Below are 14,954 nucleotides of genomic sequence, written 5' to 3'. Positions count from 1 at the left end.
TCTTTCTGCTTTCAAGAAACTCCTGAAAACATGGCTATTCCCCTCTTAATCTTCTGTTGCGCTTTTTTCCCCTTGCTTCTGTCTGCCCTGCGCCTTGACACCTTCGGGTATAGTGCGCTTTACAAATACTGTCCTATTCTTTTTATTAGATCAGATATATACGGCATCCCTAATTCAGAATAACATACATATGTGGCTGCACTACTTGGGAGAGCCAGCAAATATCTGAAAAAAGCATTCTCAACTTGCTGCAATTGCTGGGGGTCAGAGTAGCCCCAGATGCCAGCACCATACATAGCGGTGGAGATGCATTTTGCTTTTTAAATCTGTAATATTTTGATGACCGGTCGTCTTCCCAATTTTCTGACAAAGTTATCTATTGCGGCGGTGGCTCTAAAAAATAATAATTTTCTAGCTTTGATGGCCTGGTGCCAGGTCTTCTGAATATGAAAAACGTTTAATGAAATTGATCTTATTATTATCAATAAATATGTCTCTGCATTTTCCACATTTCCTAATACAAATTTTAGAGGTGTTCACTCAGAGGCCCAGGTTATGCACGAATGCAGCAAAACTGGGCACTACTCGTTCATATACAAAAAATCGGGTATCGAACGGCTGTCAATCCATGGCAGGTCCTGGCACCGATTCACTAGGGCTTGGCCTAATCCGTTAATGTACAGCGTGAATAAAAAAGGGGCAAAGACACAACTGTGTCAAACCCCTTTCTGTATTGCGAATGTGGGTGTGTACTCTCTGTTAATTCAATACCGTACTCTGGCTTTAGCATCACTAACTATATAACTGCCTCATGAAATCAATAAGAGGAGTTTCAACACCCAGAACTTCTAAAGTCCTCCACAGTTTATCGTGCATAACAAAATATAAGGCAGAGCTTAGGTCAGGAATAACATGCCCTGCTTGGCCCATATGTACTTTCCCAGGATGATGTTTAAGTTTAGTGCCTATTCAATTGTGCCTAAGCCCTGTCGAAAACCATATTGCAGTTCAGTTATGATGCCAGTGTCTTCGGCCCAAGCCAGTAATCTCTTTAACACAATAAGGCCACCTTGACTTAAGAATTTAACAATGAAATTGGTCAGTAACAGATAGGATTATGGCGATCTCCCTTCTTAAAAATTGGGTCCAGGATTGATTCCGACCATGATGGAATAAATCAAGAAGAGCAACATGCAGCCAATACTTGTGTTAATAGAGGACTCCATAGCAACAGGTTTAACTTATAAAGGACTACAGGCACTCAGTCGGGCCAGGAGCTTTACTGCCAACACTTGCATTAGTAGCACTGTTGACCTCTTCCAATGTTAAATATACCTCTATTGGATAATGGTTGGGTGATATTAGCTCTTGTGTTTGTTTGAACATGGCCATTGATATCTCCTGTGCATCGTCATTATACATTCATGAGTAGTGATCCACCCATTGATCCTCGGCAATAGGTATCTCTATGTCTAGTGTGTTTCGGGGGTTAGAAATGGGGCATTTACTGCCTAACAAAATTGCGTATTATCTCTAGAGGCAGTTGCTTCTTGCAGTGCCGACCATAATCTGTCTCTTATCTCACCTTTGCATTCTTTAAGAGCACGTTTATAAACCCCTATGCTGATTTTAATTCCAGGTGGGTTTCTAATAAGTTTATATAAAACGGTTTTCAGTCCGCAATAGGCCTTAAACCACCCATTTTTCTTGCCATGAGGTTTTTGCGCTCCACTAATCGCTTTAGTGATCTGGGCAAAGGATTTTAAGATTTTGTCATGGGTGGTGGTTTCATCAAGACAGGCTGAAAAGGCTGGTTCATCAATAAATGACAATGTATCCTCTGGTGGGCTATATATTATTTACTATTCACATTCATACCGATCACTCATATCACTCACTAAAACAATCACACAAAATGGAAAAATATAGTTCTCTGCTTCCATTTTGTGTGATTTTTGTAGTGAGTGATATGAGTGATCTGTATGAATATGAATAGTGAATAATATATAGTCCACCAGAGGATACATTGTCGTTTATTGATGTAATAAGGGAACCCTACTCCTTTGGTGTTAAAAGGGGTCCTTCTCATTTGTTTTAAAGTAAAATGGCAGGTTAACAGTTAATTACAAGTGACCCTGTAAAGCCAATCGGTTTAACCATTGGCCAGCGTAGTGAGTAACCAATAGTTTTATTCAAGGCTATGTTCTGCACAAGATGGGCTGAGTGACCCTTGATGTTTATCACATTACTTGGTAGTTCGAATGTGAGACTTAAGGGGAAGTGATCACTTATCGCATCTTTGTGGGTTACAACATTCTTAAACCTGCTAGAATGCCTGTTTGAGAGCAGGATATACAGACTCAGCACAAAGATCAGCTGCCTTGGAAGAGAAGCTGCACAATTAGCATACCTTTTTCTTTCAGAAGACATGAAGGAAGATCACCCAGTATGTCATGTCCTAAGATTAAAATCCTCTTTCAGACAACCTTCACAAAACAACAAAATGCAGATCAAGGTCCAAGGTCTCAGAATAGACTGTTTTCAGGACAGTTTTAGAAAAAAACCTATACCTGGACAAAGGTCCCTTGTTCCTACCTTTATATGTTTTTGGGAAAGAGGTGGTCAAGACATGCAGGTAGATAGATGGATCCATCGCTGCCTACCAGAGTGAGAAAAGCCACCTTCAAGCTTATTTATGAGTCTGTCGGCAGAGGTTTTAGGAATATAATTAATTTATAATATTAAGGAATCTGGGAAGCTCTGAATCCAGTAGCGGCTGGCATGGATCGCGAGTGGTGAGTGGGTGCGGGGGGGATCGCGGGTGGGGGGCGTCAATCGGGGGTGGGGGGAGGCATATATAAAAAAAAATCAAAATAAAATTAACTTGCGGTCTGGTCCCGAGTCTCTGCTCCTGTTCTCCTCATGAAACTCGAGGAACAGGAAGCAGGTCCTACCGACCAATCACAACGCTGCAATGCAGCATTGTGATTGGTAAGCACCCAGGCTCCCCTGACTAAGCACAATGCTGCAGTGCAGCGTTGTGATTGGTCTGAGCGTCCTGGTTGGACGCTCAACCAGGGAAGGAGGGCCTGGGCATGTTCCAATAGGCAAGGATGCAACTTCAACTCATATTTTGCATCTTCAATAGATGTGGTCCTTGTTGGAAAAATGGTTATTAGTTTTCTAGTGTGCGAGTCCTGCACAAGTAATGAGTTCATGGAAGCAATAATCATGTTTAAACGCATTTATGTCAATGATCATCGATCAAAGGGTGAATAGACCATTTGAACTCAAAATAACATGTGTTGACGTTTTCTTTACAAGCTTTAGGCCACAACATGTACCCATAAGACCAACATCTAGAGATCCCTGCATTCTATATTCTCTATACATAAGTATGAACTTCAGAAGTGCTTCAAATAAGCTTAACCTGGCAGGGGATCTGTCCTCAGAAATTTAGGGACAGTTTATAAAACATCTTTTGGAGGCTGTTGCATCTGCTGCAGACCCAATAACAGTTTTTAATTTAGTTGGCGGTGCCCTTGCCCCTCCTTTGGCACCATGAGTAATAAATCCTGCAACATCAAGCCTTCACGGGGCATTATGGGGTTGCGAAGTAAATAATTATTGAACGGCTCCTGCTGCTGGATTTACTGTGTGAGGCAGCCTCACGCTACTGTTCTCAATTTCTTTTTTATTGTTTGTTTTCTATTTTTTTGGAGGCAACACAGTAAGCTCACTCCTGTTCTGCCAATCTGGCTTTCTGATCCCTCGAGCTCCTACTTGGCGGGCAGCAGGACATATATGTTGTTCCAGCCTGCATGAAGCGTGGGTGTGTGTTGCAGCTCCAACCTTCCTGGCAGTGGGGCATGGGGATGGGGGTCCAGGCGCCAGTAAATACTGTGTCAGACCTTGGGGAGATAGTGGCCCTCCGTGGATGAAATTGTTGAGGAAGGAAGCCCCATACATGTCTCTCTCCCCATGCAATGACCCCTGGAATTTGGTCGACCCCAGTGGTAATTTGTAGAAATTGCTGTGGAGTGCCATACACTCCATTTCTCATTTTTTGCATGTTAAAATTGCTATATCTTCCTAGTTGCACAACTTGGGCCCCGATGGGATGGTTTTTACAATATTTGACTCATTTCATTCCGGGCGGTGAGCTCTGGTCACCAGAAGCATTTTCAACAGGCCTCTCGGCCTATAAAGGGTTCACTTTGCGGTGAGCCGTTTTTATAGGCTCCCTGTATTCGTCTCCAACTCTTCTGGGCTTTGGTGCTGCTCTCCTGCTGGTAGGCGCAACTTGCACAGCCCCTCTGCTACTAGGTGTCAGAGCACCCTCCTTCTCGCACACCTAAGCCCAAGAGCCTCGTGGCAGTCTTGCAGGGCACTTGAGGTTGCAGTGGAGTTCTGACCACCAGACCTTTCCCCAACTGGTCTTCAAGGAGCATAAGGGGGCCAGCATCCTGGCAGTAAGGTGAAGACAAAGGGCTTGATTTAGACTTTGGTGGATTGAGTATGCATCATCGCCATGGCAGAGACTATTCTCCTGATATGGTGAGGATACTCCATCTGCCAAATTTAGGCCTGTGCTGGACCAGCAGAAAATCTCTTGCATTCCAGGAACTACCATCTCAGCAGTTCTTGTAAATGTATTGAAAGTTTGAAGGACGGTCTGTCAACATGACAGATCTGTCTGTCAAACTTTCAACATCTTTTTTATTTTCAAAAACAAAACCCCAAAACGGGATTTTGTTTTTGAAAATAGAAAATAAATGCCCCTCATTGGAAGTTTTCTCCCATGGCGTGGGGGTAATTTAAAGGTTTTTGCTACACATACCACCACATTTTGTATGTCCACCAACTTTAAGTAGGGCGGGCAGGGGGACACATGGTCAAACCTCCAACAACCCTTACTCTATTGGGGCATCGGAGGTGCATGTAGATGGCCCAACAGTCTGTCAAAGTCGTGGGAGCAACACTGAATTACCTTTCATTTCTAGCCTGATTGGAAAATAAGGAGTCAAGGAGGTGATCATATTGGAGGAAACTTATGGCAGTCCTCAGAGCCGTGTTTCATTTTCACAGCATCTCTCATCAAAGCAATGTATTGTTGACATCGGAAAACACAATGTATTGTTGACTACGTAAACCATCAAGGCAGTACTCACTAGAGATCTCTGAATGAGGTGGCCGAGGCTCTGCGGAAATGGTCAGCGAGTCATTTGCTTTCAATCTCAGCTATTAACATCAGGAGCCTGAAAAGTGTGAAAGGGGACAAGCTGAGCAGAATGCTCTGTTCATCACATCAGATGTCACTGTCCAAGATGATCTTCACAAAGGTGTGCAGGAGTTTTGATATCCCTTCAATGGATCTCTTTAGCTCCAGCAGCAACCCCCTGCTTTTTAGATTTTGCTCTCACTTTCTAGATGTGGGGGTATGAGGAATCGTGTTCTAATCAAATGACCACGACAATTCTTGCTTCCATCTCCTCTGTGTCCATAATTCCAAAGATCTTTCTGAAGGTTCTGAAAGAGAAAGTTGGGTGATTGCAGTGGTTCCATATTGGCCACACACATCAAGGCCCCCAGTTTTCAAGTTTGCAGCAGTGTGCCCTTCTCAGATTCTTCCTCCAGTTCATTTTCCTCTGAAACCATTCATCTTTCCTTTTACTCTCAGGGTTGGACTGTTAGAATGGAAGTTGAAAGTTGAAAATTAAAAAAAAGGGCTCACTTTATACCTTGCTGAAGCAATTCAGGGTCAACCTTGAAATCATATTCTAGACTCTAGTCTTCCTTTGTGAGTCTGGATTGAGAGAGCAGCTCTCACCGGATGTAGTGAGATCAATCTAAAAAATAGTTTTCAGGAGTATTACAGTCACAGGCTTTGGCTCCGCAAAATACACAAGATGATGGACGGAATGTTGCACATTGGCAAAACATTCTCCCCCAGTCACAGATCTGGGTTTAATCCATCGTTATTTTGCTCACCACGCCACCCCAGTTCAGACATGGCCATATGCAAATCAGTCTTGACCCTGTGCCTCATGGGAACAGTCCAGCCTGAACTGCCAAGCCATGTCTTCCCTGGACCGGAATCAAGCATCCTAGGACGGGCTTTGGTTCCTCCCACATGTTGGTAGCCAGGCGTACGTTTTGAGTGAACAGAGGTTCTGTGCTTCCACAAACGAGTGCTTGCCCTCCACACAGCGGTTTTATATTATTGTGTTTGTTTATCCAGTTGCCTGTGCTAGAAGCATTCTGGCTTTCTAGAGAAGGCTCCCTGACAGGTGTAAAGTATCAAGCTTACAACGGAAGGGAGACTGATCTTTCAGAGGGCAGAAACAAGTCACTATAGTGATGTTAAAGTGTCTTAGATAAATGATGAGTACAGGCCTCAGCTAGGCCCGCAGAATACAAGGGTTCGCTCTCCTGTAACAAAAGCTAGAAGGAAGTTGGCACGGAAACTGCAAATACAAAGACAGAGTTTATTAACCCTTAAGGGTGGTCCTACAACCTATACAACACTCTTCAGTATTGCATAGAGTAGCACAAAGAACTTGCGTACACGGTCCCCTTTTATACACAACAGAGGAGCTCATAAGTGGGTGGATACAACATGAGGCAAAGTTCTTTACCTTTTATGGACATTTTCGATACAGAATAAATATGTGGGCAGAGGTGACAATTTCCTGAGCCCGCGAAAACATGGTCAAGCAAGGACTAACTGATAACAGATGTGGTCAAGTCTGGGCATGCGCCAGACGAACAAAGGAGCTATTTATAGACTGTTACTAGGCAGATTACAAGAGCAACTAACAAGAAGGAAGGACTCTTCTCGTGCAAAGCACGTGGAGACATGACATTACAAGATGGAGTCCAGACATTAGTCAACATAAGACAAGAAACATGTTTTAACTAGAGAGAATTCATGTCTTTAGTGAATGCTTAATCATATCGCCGTTTTAGTTTTCAACAGACGACCCTTTCAGCATTTACTGAAGACATTCGGCTTATTAGGATAATCATCATATATGTCAATTTTCATCATCTCTTCCACCTCTGTGGTTAAATGTTTCTGATAGGTGACATTGGCAATAGCTTTCTTATCAGGAATACAAAATGACACACATAGAGAACAGAGTAAAGGACCACACTGGACACAGATGCAACAGGAAAACAGAACTGCTACAATAATGCAGAGACCAGTTAAAACCTTCCATCCCCATGTAGTGATCAATGCCCAAAACCATCCAGAAAAAGTCCAAGTGCCATTTTCTGTATGAATCTCAGCTGCGATTTTATGCAATTTATTAATAGCGTTGTAAACTGATGGCGTATGATCAGGAATGAACACACAGCAACTACTCCCGATAATCTTACATGCTCCACCTCTATCAGCTAACATAACATCTAATACCATACGATTCTGTAATGCAACAATTCTAGTAATTTGTAATTCTTCCGTAAGATTCCCAAGAGCAGCAGCGGTTTGATTCGTCACAGCCTCTACAACCCTCGTTAACCTTCGAACCTTCCTACTATTTAGGGCAGCTCCAACAAAGAAAAACAATCCTAAGTTAAAATCAATATACTGCTGTAAGCTAGTATCAGTTTGATCAACATCATCAATGGATAGAGTACGTTTATACCTATTTACAGTTACATTGTTCAGCAACTTCAAATCTTTATGATAGGATGCAGGTGCTAAAAATACAGGGGGTAATAAAAATGCTACATAGCATACTCCGGACCAGCCGGCTGGTAAGCGATAATAGCCCTTATTCCCACATACGAAGTAAGTGTTATGGGAGGCTAAGAAAGTACTATTATTTAATCCATCTATGTTCAATACAATAATGCAGTCGCTAACACCAACAGGAATATAACCCACACTTTGGACACACAGGTCCGCTTGAGCTTGTGCCACTTGAATCACAAATTGTTCCTTCCCTACAGTGTCTCTGGTGTTCGTGAAAATGTAGGGGATCGATTCATTGTCTGGTCGATATTCTTCCCACTCCCATATTGTCCCATTCGCTTGTGGATAGCCATCTTTATCTTGATGACATTCCCTATTAAGTCTGAAAAGTAATCGTTCCACTGTAGGTTTCCGTGTGGCAAAAAGCAAAGTGTACCATGCTCTACAAGAGCCATTATGAGAGAAAGGAAGATGTATGAATGGCGTTCCTCCTTTCTTCTGATGAGCTGGCATCATACCACATATCCAACAGTTCGTAGCATTCGTAGCAACATGGGTATGATGCAACATCTGGATGAAAGTGTTATTCAAATAAGACTGACGATGCTTCAATTCTTGATACGGAAGGGTATAAAAGTAGTGCTCCTCAGGCACTGGAGTGGTCAAAACAAGCAACTCACGGGCAGGAGTCACATCCTCAACAAACCATGTGGTTATACCAACAATAGCTACAATGATAATAAAACTCGTCGCACAAAGAATCTTCTTCTTTTCCATCTTGTAGTAAAAAGTCAATATCTTCCTGAAACTAAAAGGTTGTCAGAACTCTTCCCCTTAGGCAGTCGTTGATTTCTTCACCAGCGGGCCAAGACAGGTGTCACTACACCAATGCAGGGCTGATCCCCCCCCCCTTGCCTCATTGGCTCTCCGTTTCACTAACCTAAGGGCCGTTCTGACAACGTATCTGGGTACAGAAAAAAAAATCACTTCCTCGGTCGAAGATGATATCTTCCTCCTCCAGGAATCGCTTGGTCCGGGAAGAGCTCCTCAGTGTCGTTCGGTTCCACAGCACGGCCTTCCTCCGCAGTCAGGATTTCTCGATGGTCGGTCAACACAGCAGGCTCCACCAATCCAGGCGGCACTTTACGACAGTGCAAAGAGTGGATCCAGTTCTTCCGATTGGAAACTCGCACAGCTGTCCTCGTGGTGAGCAGGACTTGCTCCGGACCAACCCATCTCGGCTCTAGACTATTCGTCCTTTCGAACACCTGGACCATAACCTGATCGCCAGGTCGGAGATTATGACCTTCACCTGTGGACCGATCAGGGAGCGCCTCTCGAACCTGTTGATGAATAGAAACCAAATTATCCGTTAACTGTGCCAGATAATCATTCATCATTACACAAGGTACATCATACACTGACCTCGGTTTTGGTGGACCCCAAATATTCATTGGGCGTCCGAACACGATCTCGTAGGGTGTGAGACCGGTCCGAGAATGCGGTATCGATCTAATTGACAATAATGCCAGCGGTAAAGCGTCTGGCCAAGTCAAAGAAGTTGAAGCTTGGATCTTAGCGATCTTAAGCTTCAAAGTACCGTTATATTTCTAAACCAATCCCGCAGACTGAGGGTGAAACACTGCATGAAACTTCTGAGTAATGCCTAGGCCTTTCAGGACATACTTGATAACGTCTGCTATAAAATGAGGTCCGTTATCACTCCACAACAATCTGCAAACACCATATCGAGGGAAAAACTCCTTCAATAGCATCTTGGCTGTAGTCATTGCAGTATTGTCTTTCATAGGGTATGCCTCAACCCATTTACTGAAGGCACAAACCACTACTAGAACATACTTCAGATTGTTACAGCGCTCAAGCTGAATGTGATCCATCTGCAAAACCTCAAAGGGTGCAGTAGGCGTTGCAAATCCTCCTGCTGGAGTTCGTGTACCCTTTCCTGGGTTGTACCTCAGGCAAATCATGCAGGTCTGCACTACCCTCTTTGCCGTACTAGCGATCTCCGGATGCTCCCAAACTCGTGTGAGTAATTTGACAATTGCGGAAGCTCCGACATGCGCTAGTCCATGTGCCATCTGAACCATAGGTTGTACGAAGGCTGTGGGTAACTTCCATTTATCCATCTGCTTACTTCTCCAACACCCTTCATCATCTAATTCTCCATCATTGGACCATTGCTCCCGTTCCTTATCGGAAGCGGTCCTCTGTATCTCCAGCACTTCTCTCCTGGCATCGTGCCATCTTTCTGTCTGCGACTTCACAACATACATTGCAGTAGCACCAGGCTGAATCGCAGTCTCTCGTGCCACCCGGTCTGCTAAAGCATTCCCTTTTCCAACTTTATCAACCGCCTTCTTATGGGCACTACATTTAACTATAGCAATCTTCTTTGGATATGTTAATGCAGTCAAAAGGTTGTGAACTAACTCCCCATACATTATCTGTGTTCCATGTGACGTTAGGAACCCTCTCTCCTTCCAGAGTAGGCCGAAATCGTGCGCTACTCCGAAGGCATAGCGGCTATCTGTATAAACATTCACACACAATCCTGTACTGAGCTCACATGCTCGTGTTAATGCTATCAGTTCCGCTGCTTGAGCTGATTTCTGCGGTATGCGTGCTGTCTCCACTATTGTTTGTAATGTGGTAATTGCATACGCTGCTGAAGTCGTACCATCTGGTAGCTTCAGGCATGATCCGTCCACCCACAGTTCTCCATCTACATCTGTAAAGGGCGTATCCTGGAGATCAATACGACCCTTTGTCTGTTCCTCAGTCACTAGAATACAATCATGTGCTTTTCGTGCTTCAGACTGAGTTTCCGGGAATGGCAACAATGTGGCTGGATTTAACGTTGCACACCTCTTTAACGTAATATGAGGAGCCAAAAGCGTCAACTCATATCCCGTTAAACGAGCACTGGTCAAATGCTGCGTCTTTGTCTGATTAAGCAGGGCATCAACAGCATGGGGGACTAATACCAACAGTTTATGAGATAACACAATTCCCTCGCTTTGGCGTATTGACACAGCTGTCGCCGCAACCGAGCGAAAACAACCAGGCAATGCTCGGGCAACAGGATCAAGTACAGCCGAAAAATAAGCACAAGGGCGCTGCTTGTCGCCGTGCATCTGCACTAAGACTGATAATGCACATCCATCTTTCTCATGCACATACAGTGAAAAGGGCTTCGTATAATCAGGGGTACCTAACACTGGTGCTGAACAAAGGGCTTGCCGTAAGTGCTGGAAGGCAATTTCACACTCATTTGACCAGGGAAGAGGAATCGGAGTGTCTTTTGTCAAAAGTGCTAACAATGGCTTAGCTATGTGTGAAAACCCCACTATCCATTGCCTACAGAAAGAAGCAAGACCCAAAAATGCACGCACATCCTTCTGTGTGGAAGGCACTGGCGTGTCCAAAATTGCTTGAATACGATCTGGTGTGAGTGAACGCCCCTCCTTAGACAAAAGGTGACCCAAATAAGTCACCTTTGGTCTACAGGATTGCAATTTCTTCCTCGACACTTTGTGATTGTGAGATGCCAAAAAGGAAAGCAAAGATAACGTACTCTTCTCACACAGCTCAGGAGTGTCAGCCGCCAACAAGATGTCATCGACATATTGTATAAGGGCGACACCCTCAGGCAGAACAAAGGAATCCAATTGCCTTTTCAATGCTTGACTGTAAATACTAGTGCTCTCTGTATAACCCTGAGGGACTCTACAAAATCTATAAGACCTATTATTCAAAGTGAAGCCGAAAAGATATCGGCTATCAGGATGAATAGGAATCGAATAGAAAGCATTTTTCAAATCAATAACTGAAAACGTGGTCGCCGTTGGCGGGACCAAAGTAAGTAACGTCGTGATATCAGAAACCACTGGATACTGAGGTATCACTATCTTATTCACTTCCCTTAAGTCAATGATAAAACGATAAACCCTGGTATCGGTATCTTTCTTCAAAATGGGTAAAATAGGACTGTTGCAGACATTATAGGGAACTTCTTCCACTACTCCCACCTTAATCAAATCCTGCACAATCCGTATGAGTGCCTCCACCCCCTCCTGGGAAATGCGATACTGAGGGAGGCGTGGTAACACCGCACCCTCCTGGACACTAATGTGGACAGGCGGAATCACCATCTGTCCCACATCAGTGTAACGCCCTGAACGTCTCAGGATCGTTTAACAGACACGATAATGAGAACGCAACCACTTGTGAAGGTTTAGTTATTTTAATAAAGGCAAAAATAATACAAGGAATAAACAAAGGTTATAGTCACTGGAATCCTCCAGGCTAAGTACGTTACCAGCCCACAGCACGGATGGTCCTAACCGTCCTCTGCATATACGCCAATCCCGGCGTATGCCAACAGAGGGCAGAAATGAAATGGCCGACAATGCCAATCGGTAGGCTGTGAGGGGCACGAAGAGTGTTGGGGAGAATCGAGGAGTCAGGGAAACACCCAGCCGGGGTCTCTACCTGAAGGGAGCAGCCGCTCAACCTCTTCCTCAGACTGCACCGGGACGCGGAGTCACCTCCTGGTGATGCGTCACCGGTACCCCAATCACAAGCAAAGAAGACTGAACCGAGAGCAGCCGCTCGATCGATCCTGTGGACTTCCGAGTCTGTAACGCGGCAAACACCTCCTGGTGTGCGTTACAGCTGGCAGTCCCTGTATCTCTGGTCGGGCTGGGAGTTACGACTCCAACCAGCAAAAGCGCCACTGCGCTTTGACTCAGCCGAGTCAAAAAGCGAAGCTCAATGGTTATCCGGTAGAGCTTCCGGGTCCTTCACAGGTGACGATGGGGCAAGACACGGCCCAGGGAGTAACGACTCGACCTACCTCCGTTCTTGCCTTACTGGAGCACCACTCCGGAACACTGCTCTTCACTAAGCAGGTACGTCGGTTGTAAACACAATATCCCGGTTCCTCCCTTTATAGGGCGTTGTTTTCCTTGAGTTATGTAACAGCTCTCCTGTTTACATAAGGGCGTGTTTTCCTTGAGTTATGTAACAGCTCTCCTGTTTACATAAGGGCGTGTTTTCCTTGAGTTATGTAACAGCTCTCCTGTTTTACATAAGGGCGTGTTTTCCTTGAGTTATGTAACAGCTCTCCTGTTTACATAACCTCTCAACCGCTAAGCATCCTGGGAGATGTAGTCCGTTTTCGCTGGTTACAGTTTTCCTCCCCTCGCATGACAGGAATTCTTGACAATCAGTATCCGAAGTGGCCCACAAAGAATGAGGGAGGCAAGCTAATGCAGTATCCTCCGCAACCACACACATCCGGTCTGCCATTGGGTGATTATCGTTTAATATCACACGTACTCCAGTAGGGGAGCAGCGGATCGTAGCTCTGAAGTGCTTAAGCATATCAAGACCCATAATGTTGTCGGGCGTGTTCGGAGCGAGCAAAAACGGACAGGGTGCAGAAAAGTGGTCAACATGGAATGCAAGGGGTCGGGAAAGAGGGCTTCGAGAGAGTGTACCATCAAACCCTACCGATGTAACCATTAAGCCAGATGGGGGAGCCCTCAGAACCAATTGTTTGGACAGTGCACTGCGAGTAGCTCCTGTATCAACTAGGAACCGATCAGTAGAACCCAAAACATTTGCTGAAACATAAGGACCCTTCTGATCAACCGGTACTTCAACTGATTCCAACCCCCATCCAACGCAATCCTATGCATGCTGCGAATCATGGTACCCAGGGCGGTCATTCCCAGACATTTGATACTGATTTTGCTGATCAAATACATTAGGTCTATCTCGTTGCTGCACGTTAGGCTCAAAGCGAGCACGATCATTAGAATTCCCCCTGAAATTCGAAAAGCCCCCTCTACCTCTCGGTGGTCCCTGACCACGTCCCTGACGAGATGCATATAATACCGGACAATCTCTAGCCCAATGACCCGACTGTTTACAATACGCACATTGGTTTCTATTAACATCTGACCGGCCGGAAGGGGGACCATAGGATCCTCCTCTACCTCTGTCGACACCCCGACGAGGCGGACCATACACTTGTGCTAACATCACCTTAGTTTTCAAATCTTTCGATTTCTTCTCCTCATGTCCCTTCGCTTCTTGTTCCTGACGCTCATAATACTGAGCCATAGTCAGGAGGGATGCCGGAGACGAAGTGGACCAAGAACTTTCACTCGCTTTTAAACGGGCTGCTATTCCTGGTAATAAATTCGCCACATATTTATCGACAAAAAGATGTCGACCCGTATCATCCGTAAGTGACTGACCACTGAAATCATGAAATGTCTCCTCAAAGCGCGTAAAGAAGTCTGAAACTGATTCATCAACCTTCTGTTTACATGAAGCTAACATGTTCCAGTCAATCTTTTAGGGGGGATAATTGTTTTCAATTTAGTCAAAATAGCAGTGGGAAGATCTAAAATAAGCTGGGGTGGTTTTTGCGTGGGTTTTCTCTCCCTATCCACATCCTCAATCTCAGACCATTTGGCCTTAAAAGTGGCTTGATCATCCACCTTCCGCACAGATCGCCACATATCCGGTGGTAAAATAAGCCCAAAGAACAAATCTATATCTGCTAAAGTCATAGTACAAGAATTCAAGGCCCCTTCGACCTCTTCGTAAAAGGCCGCTGGATTCTTGCGGGGGTCAGGCAATGCATTCTTTAATGCCATAACATCAGCCCTGTGCCAGGGAGTATAAACCCAATTATACACAAAATATCCCCTAGCATCGGGGGAAGATATATCTGAACTATTTCCTGCTCCTTTAGGAGGAACATACAAAGGTGCCGCCTCTCGCATCGGTTTAGCATGCACTAGTTCACTCTTATCTGATTGGGAGGTAGATGACTGGTCGCCGCCGGTACGTGAATCCGATTGCTCCTCCTCCCCTGCCTTTAGGCGCGCTCTCTCTTTAAGTTCAAACGCCGCGTCCCGCAATGCAAACAGCCGTCGGACCGCATCGGGTACCTTAGAGGGAGAAAAAACACCGTTACGTAATGCTTTAGCATCTGAAACTACAGCATCAGGCTCGAAAACATCAGAATATTTCCGAAAGGCAGTAATCACTTCATCAGAAAAAGTTGCCGCAAAATACAGCTTCTCTCTATCCTGCCAACTTTCCAAAGATTCCAACAATTCAGCAAGGGGTAGCTTGCCTTTAAGCGTACGCAAAGAAATTTTCCGAAGCTCACCCATACGCTCAACTGATAACATGGACCGCGTGTCTACCT

This window comes from Triturus cristatus, chromosome 11 (genome assembly GCF_964204655.1).
Source record: "Triturus cristatus chromosome 11, aTriCri1.1, whole genome shotgun sequence".
NCBI classification, from domain to species: Eukaryota; Metazoa; Chordata; class Amphibia; order Caudata; family Salamandridae; genus Triturus; species Triturus cristatus.
Note: the sequence above shows the minus strand (reverse complement) of the source record.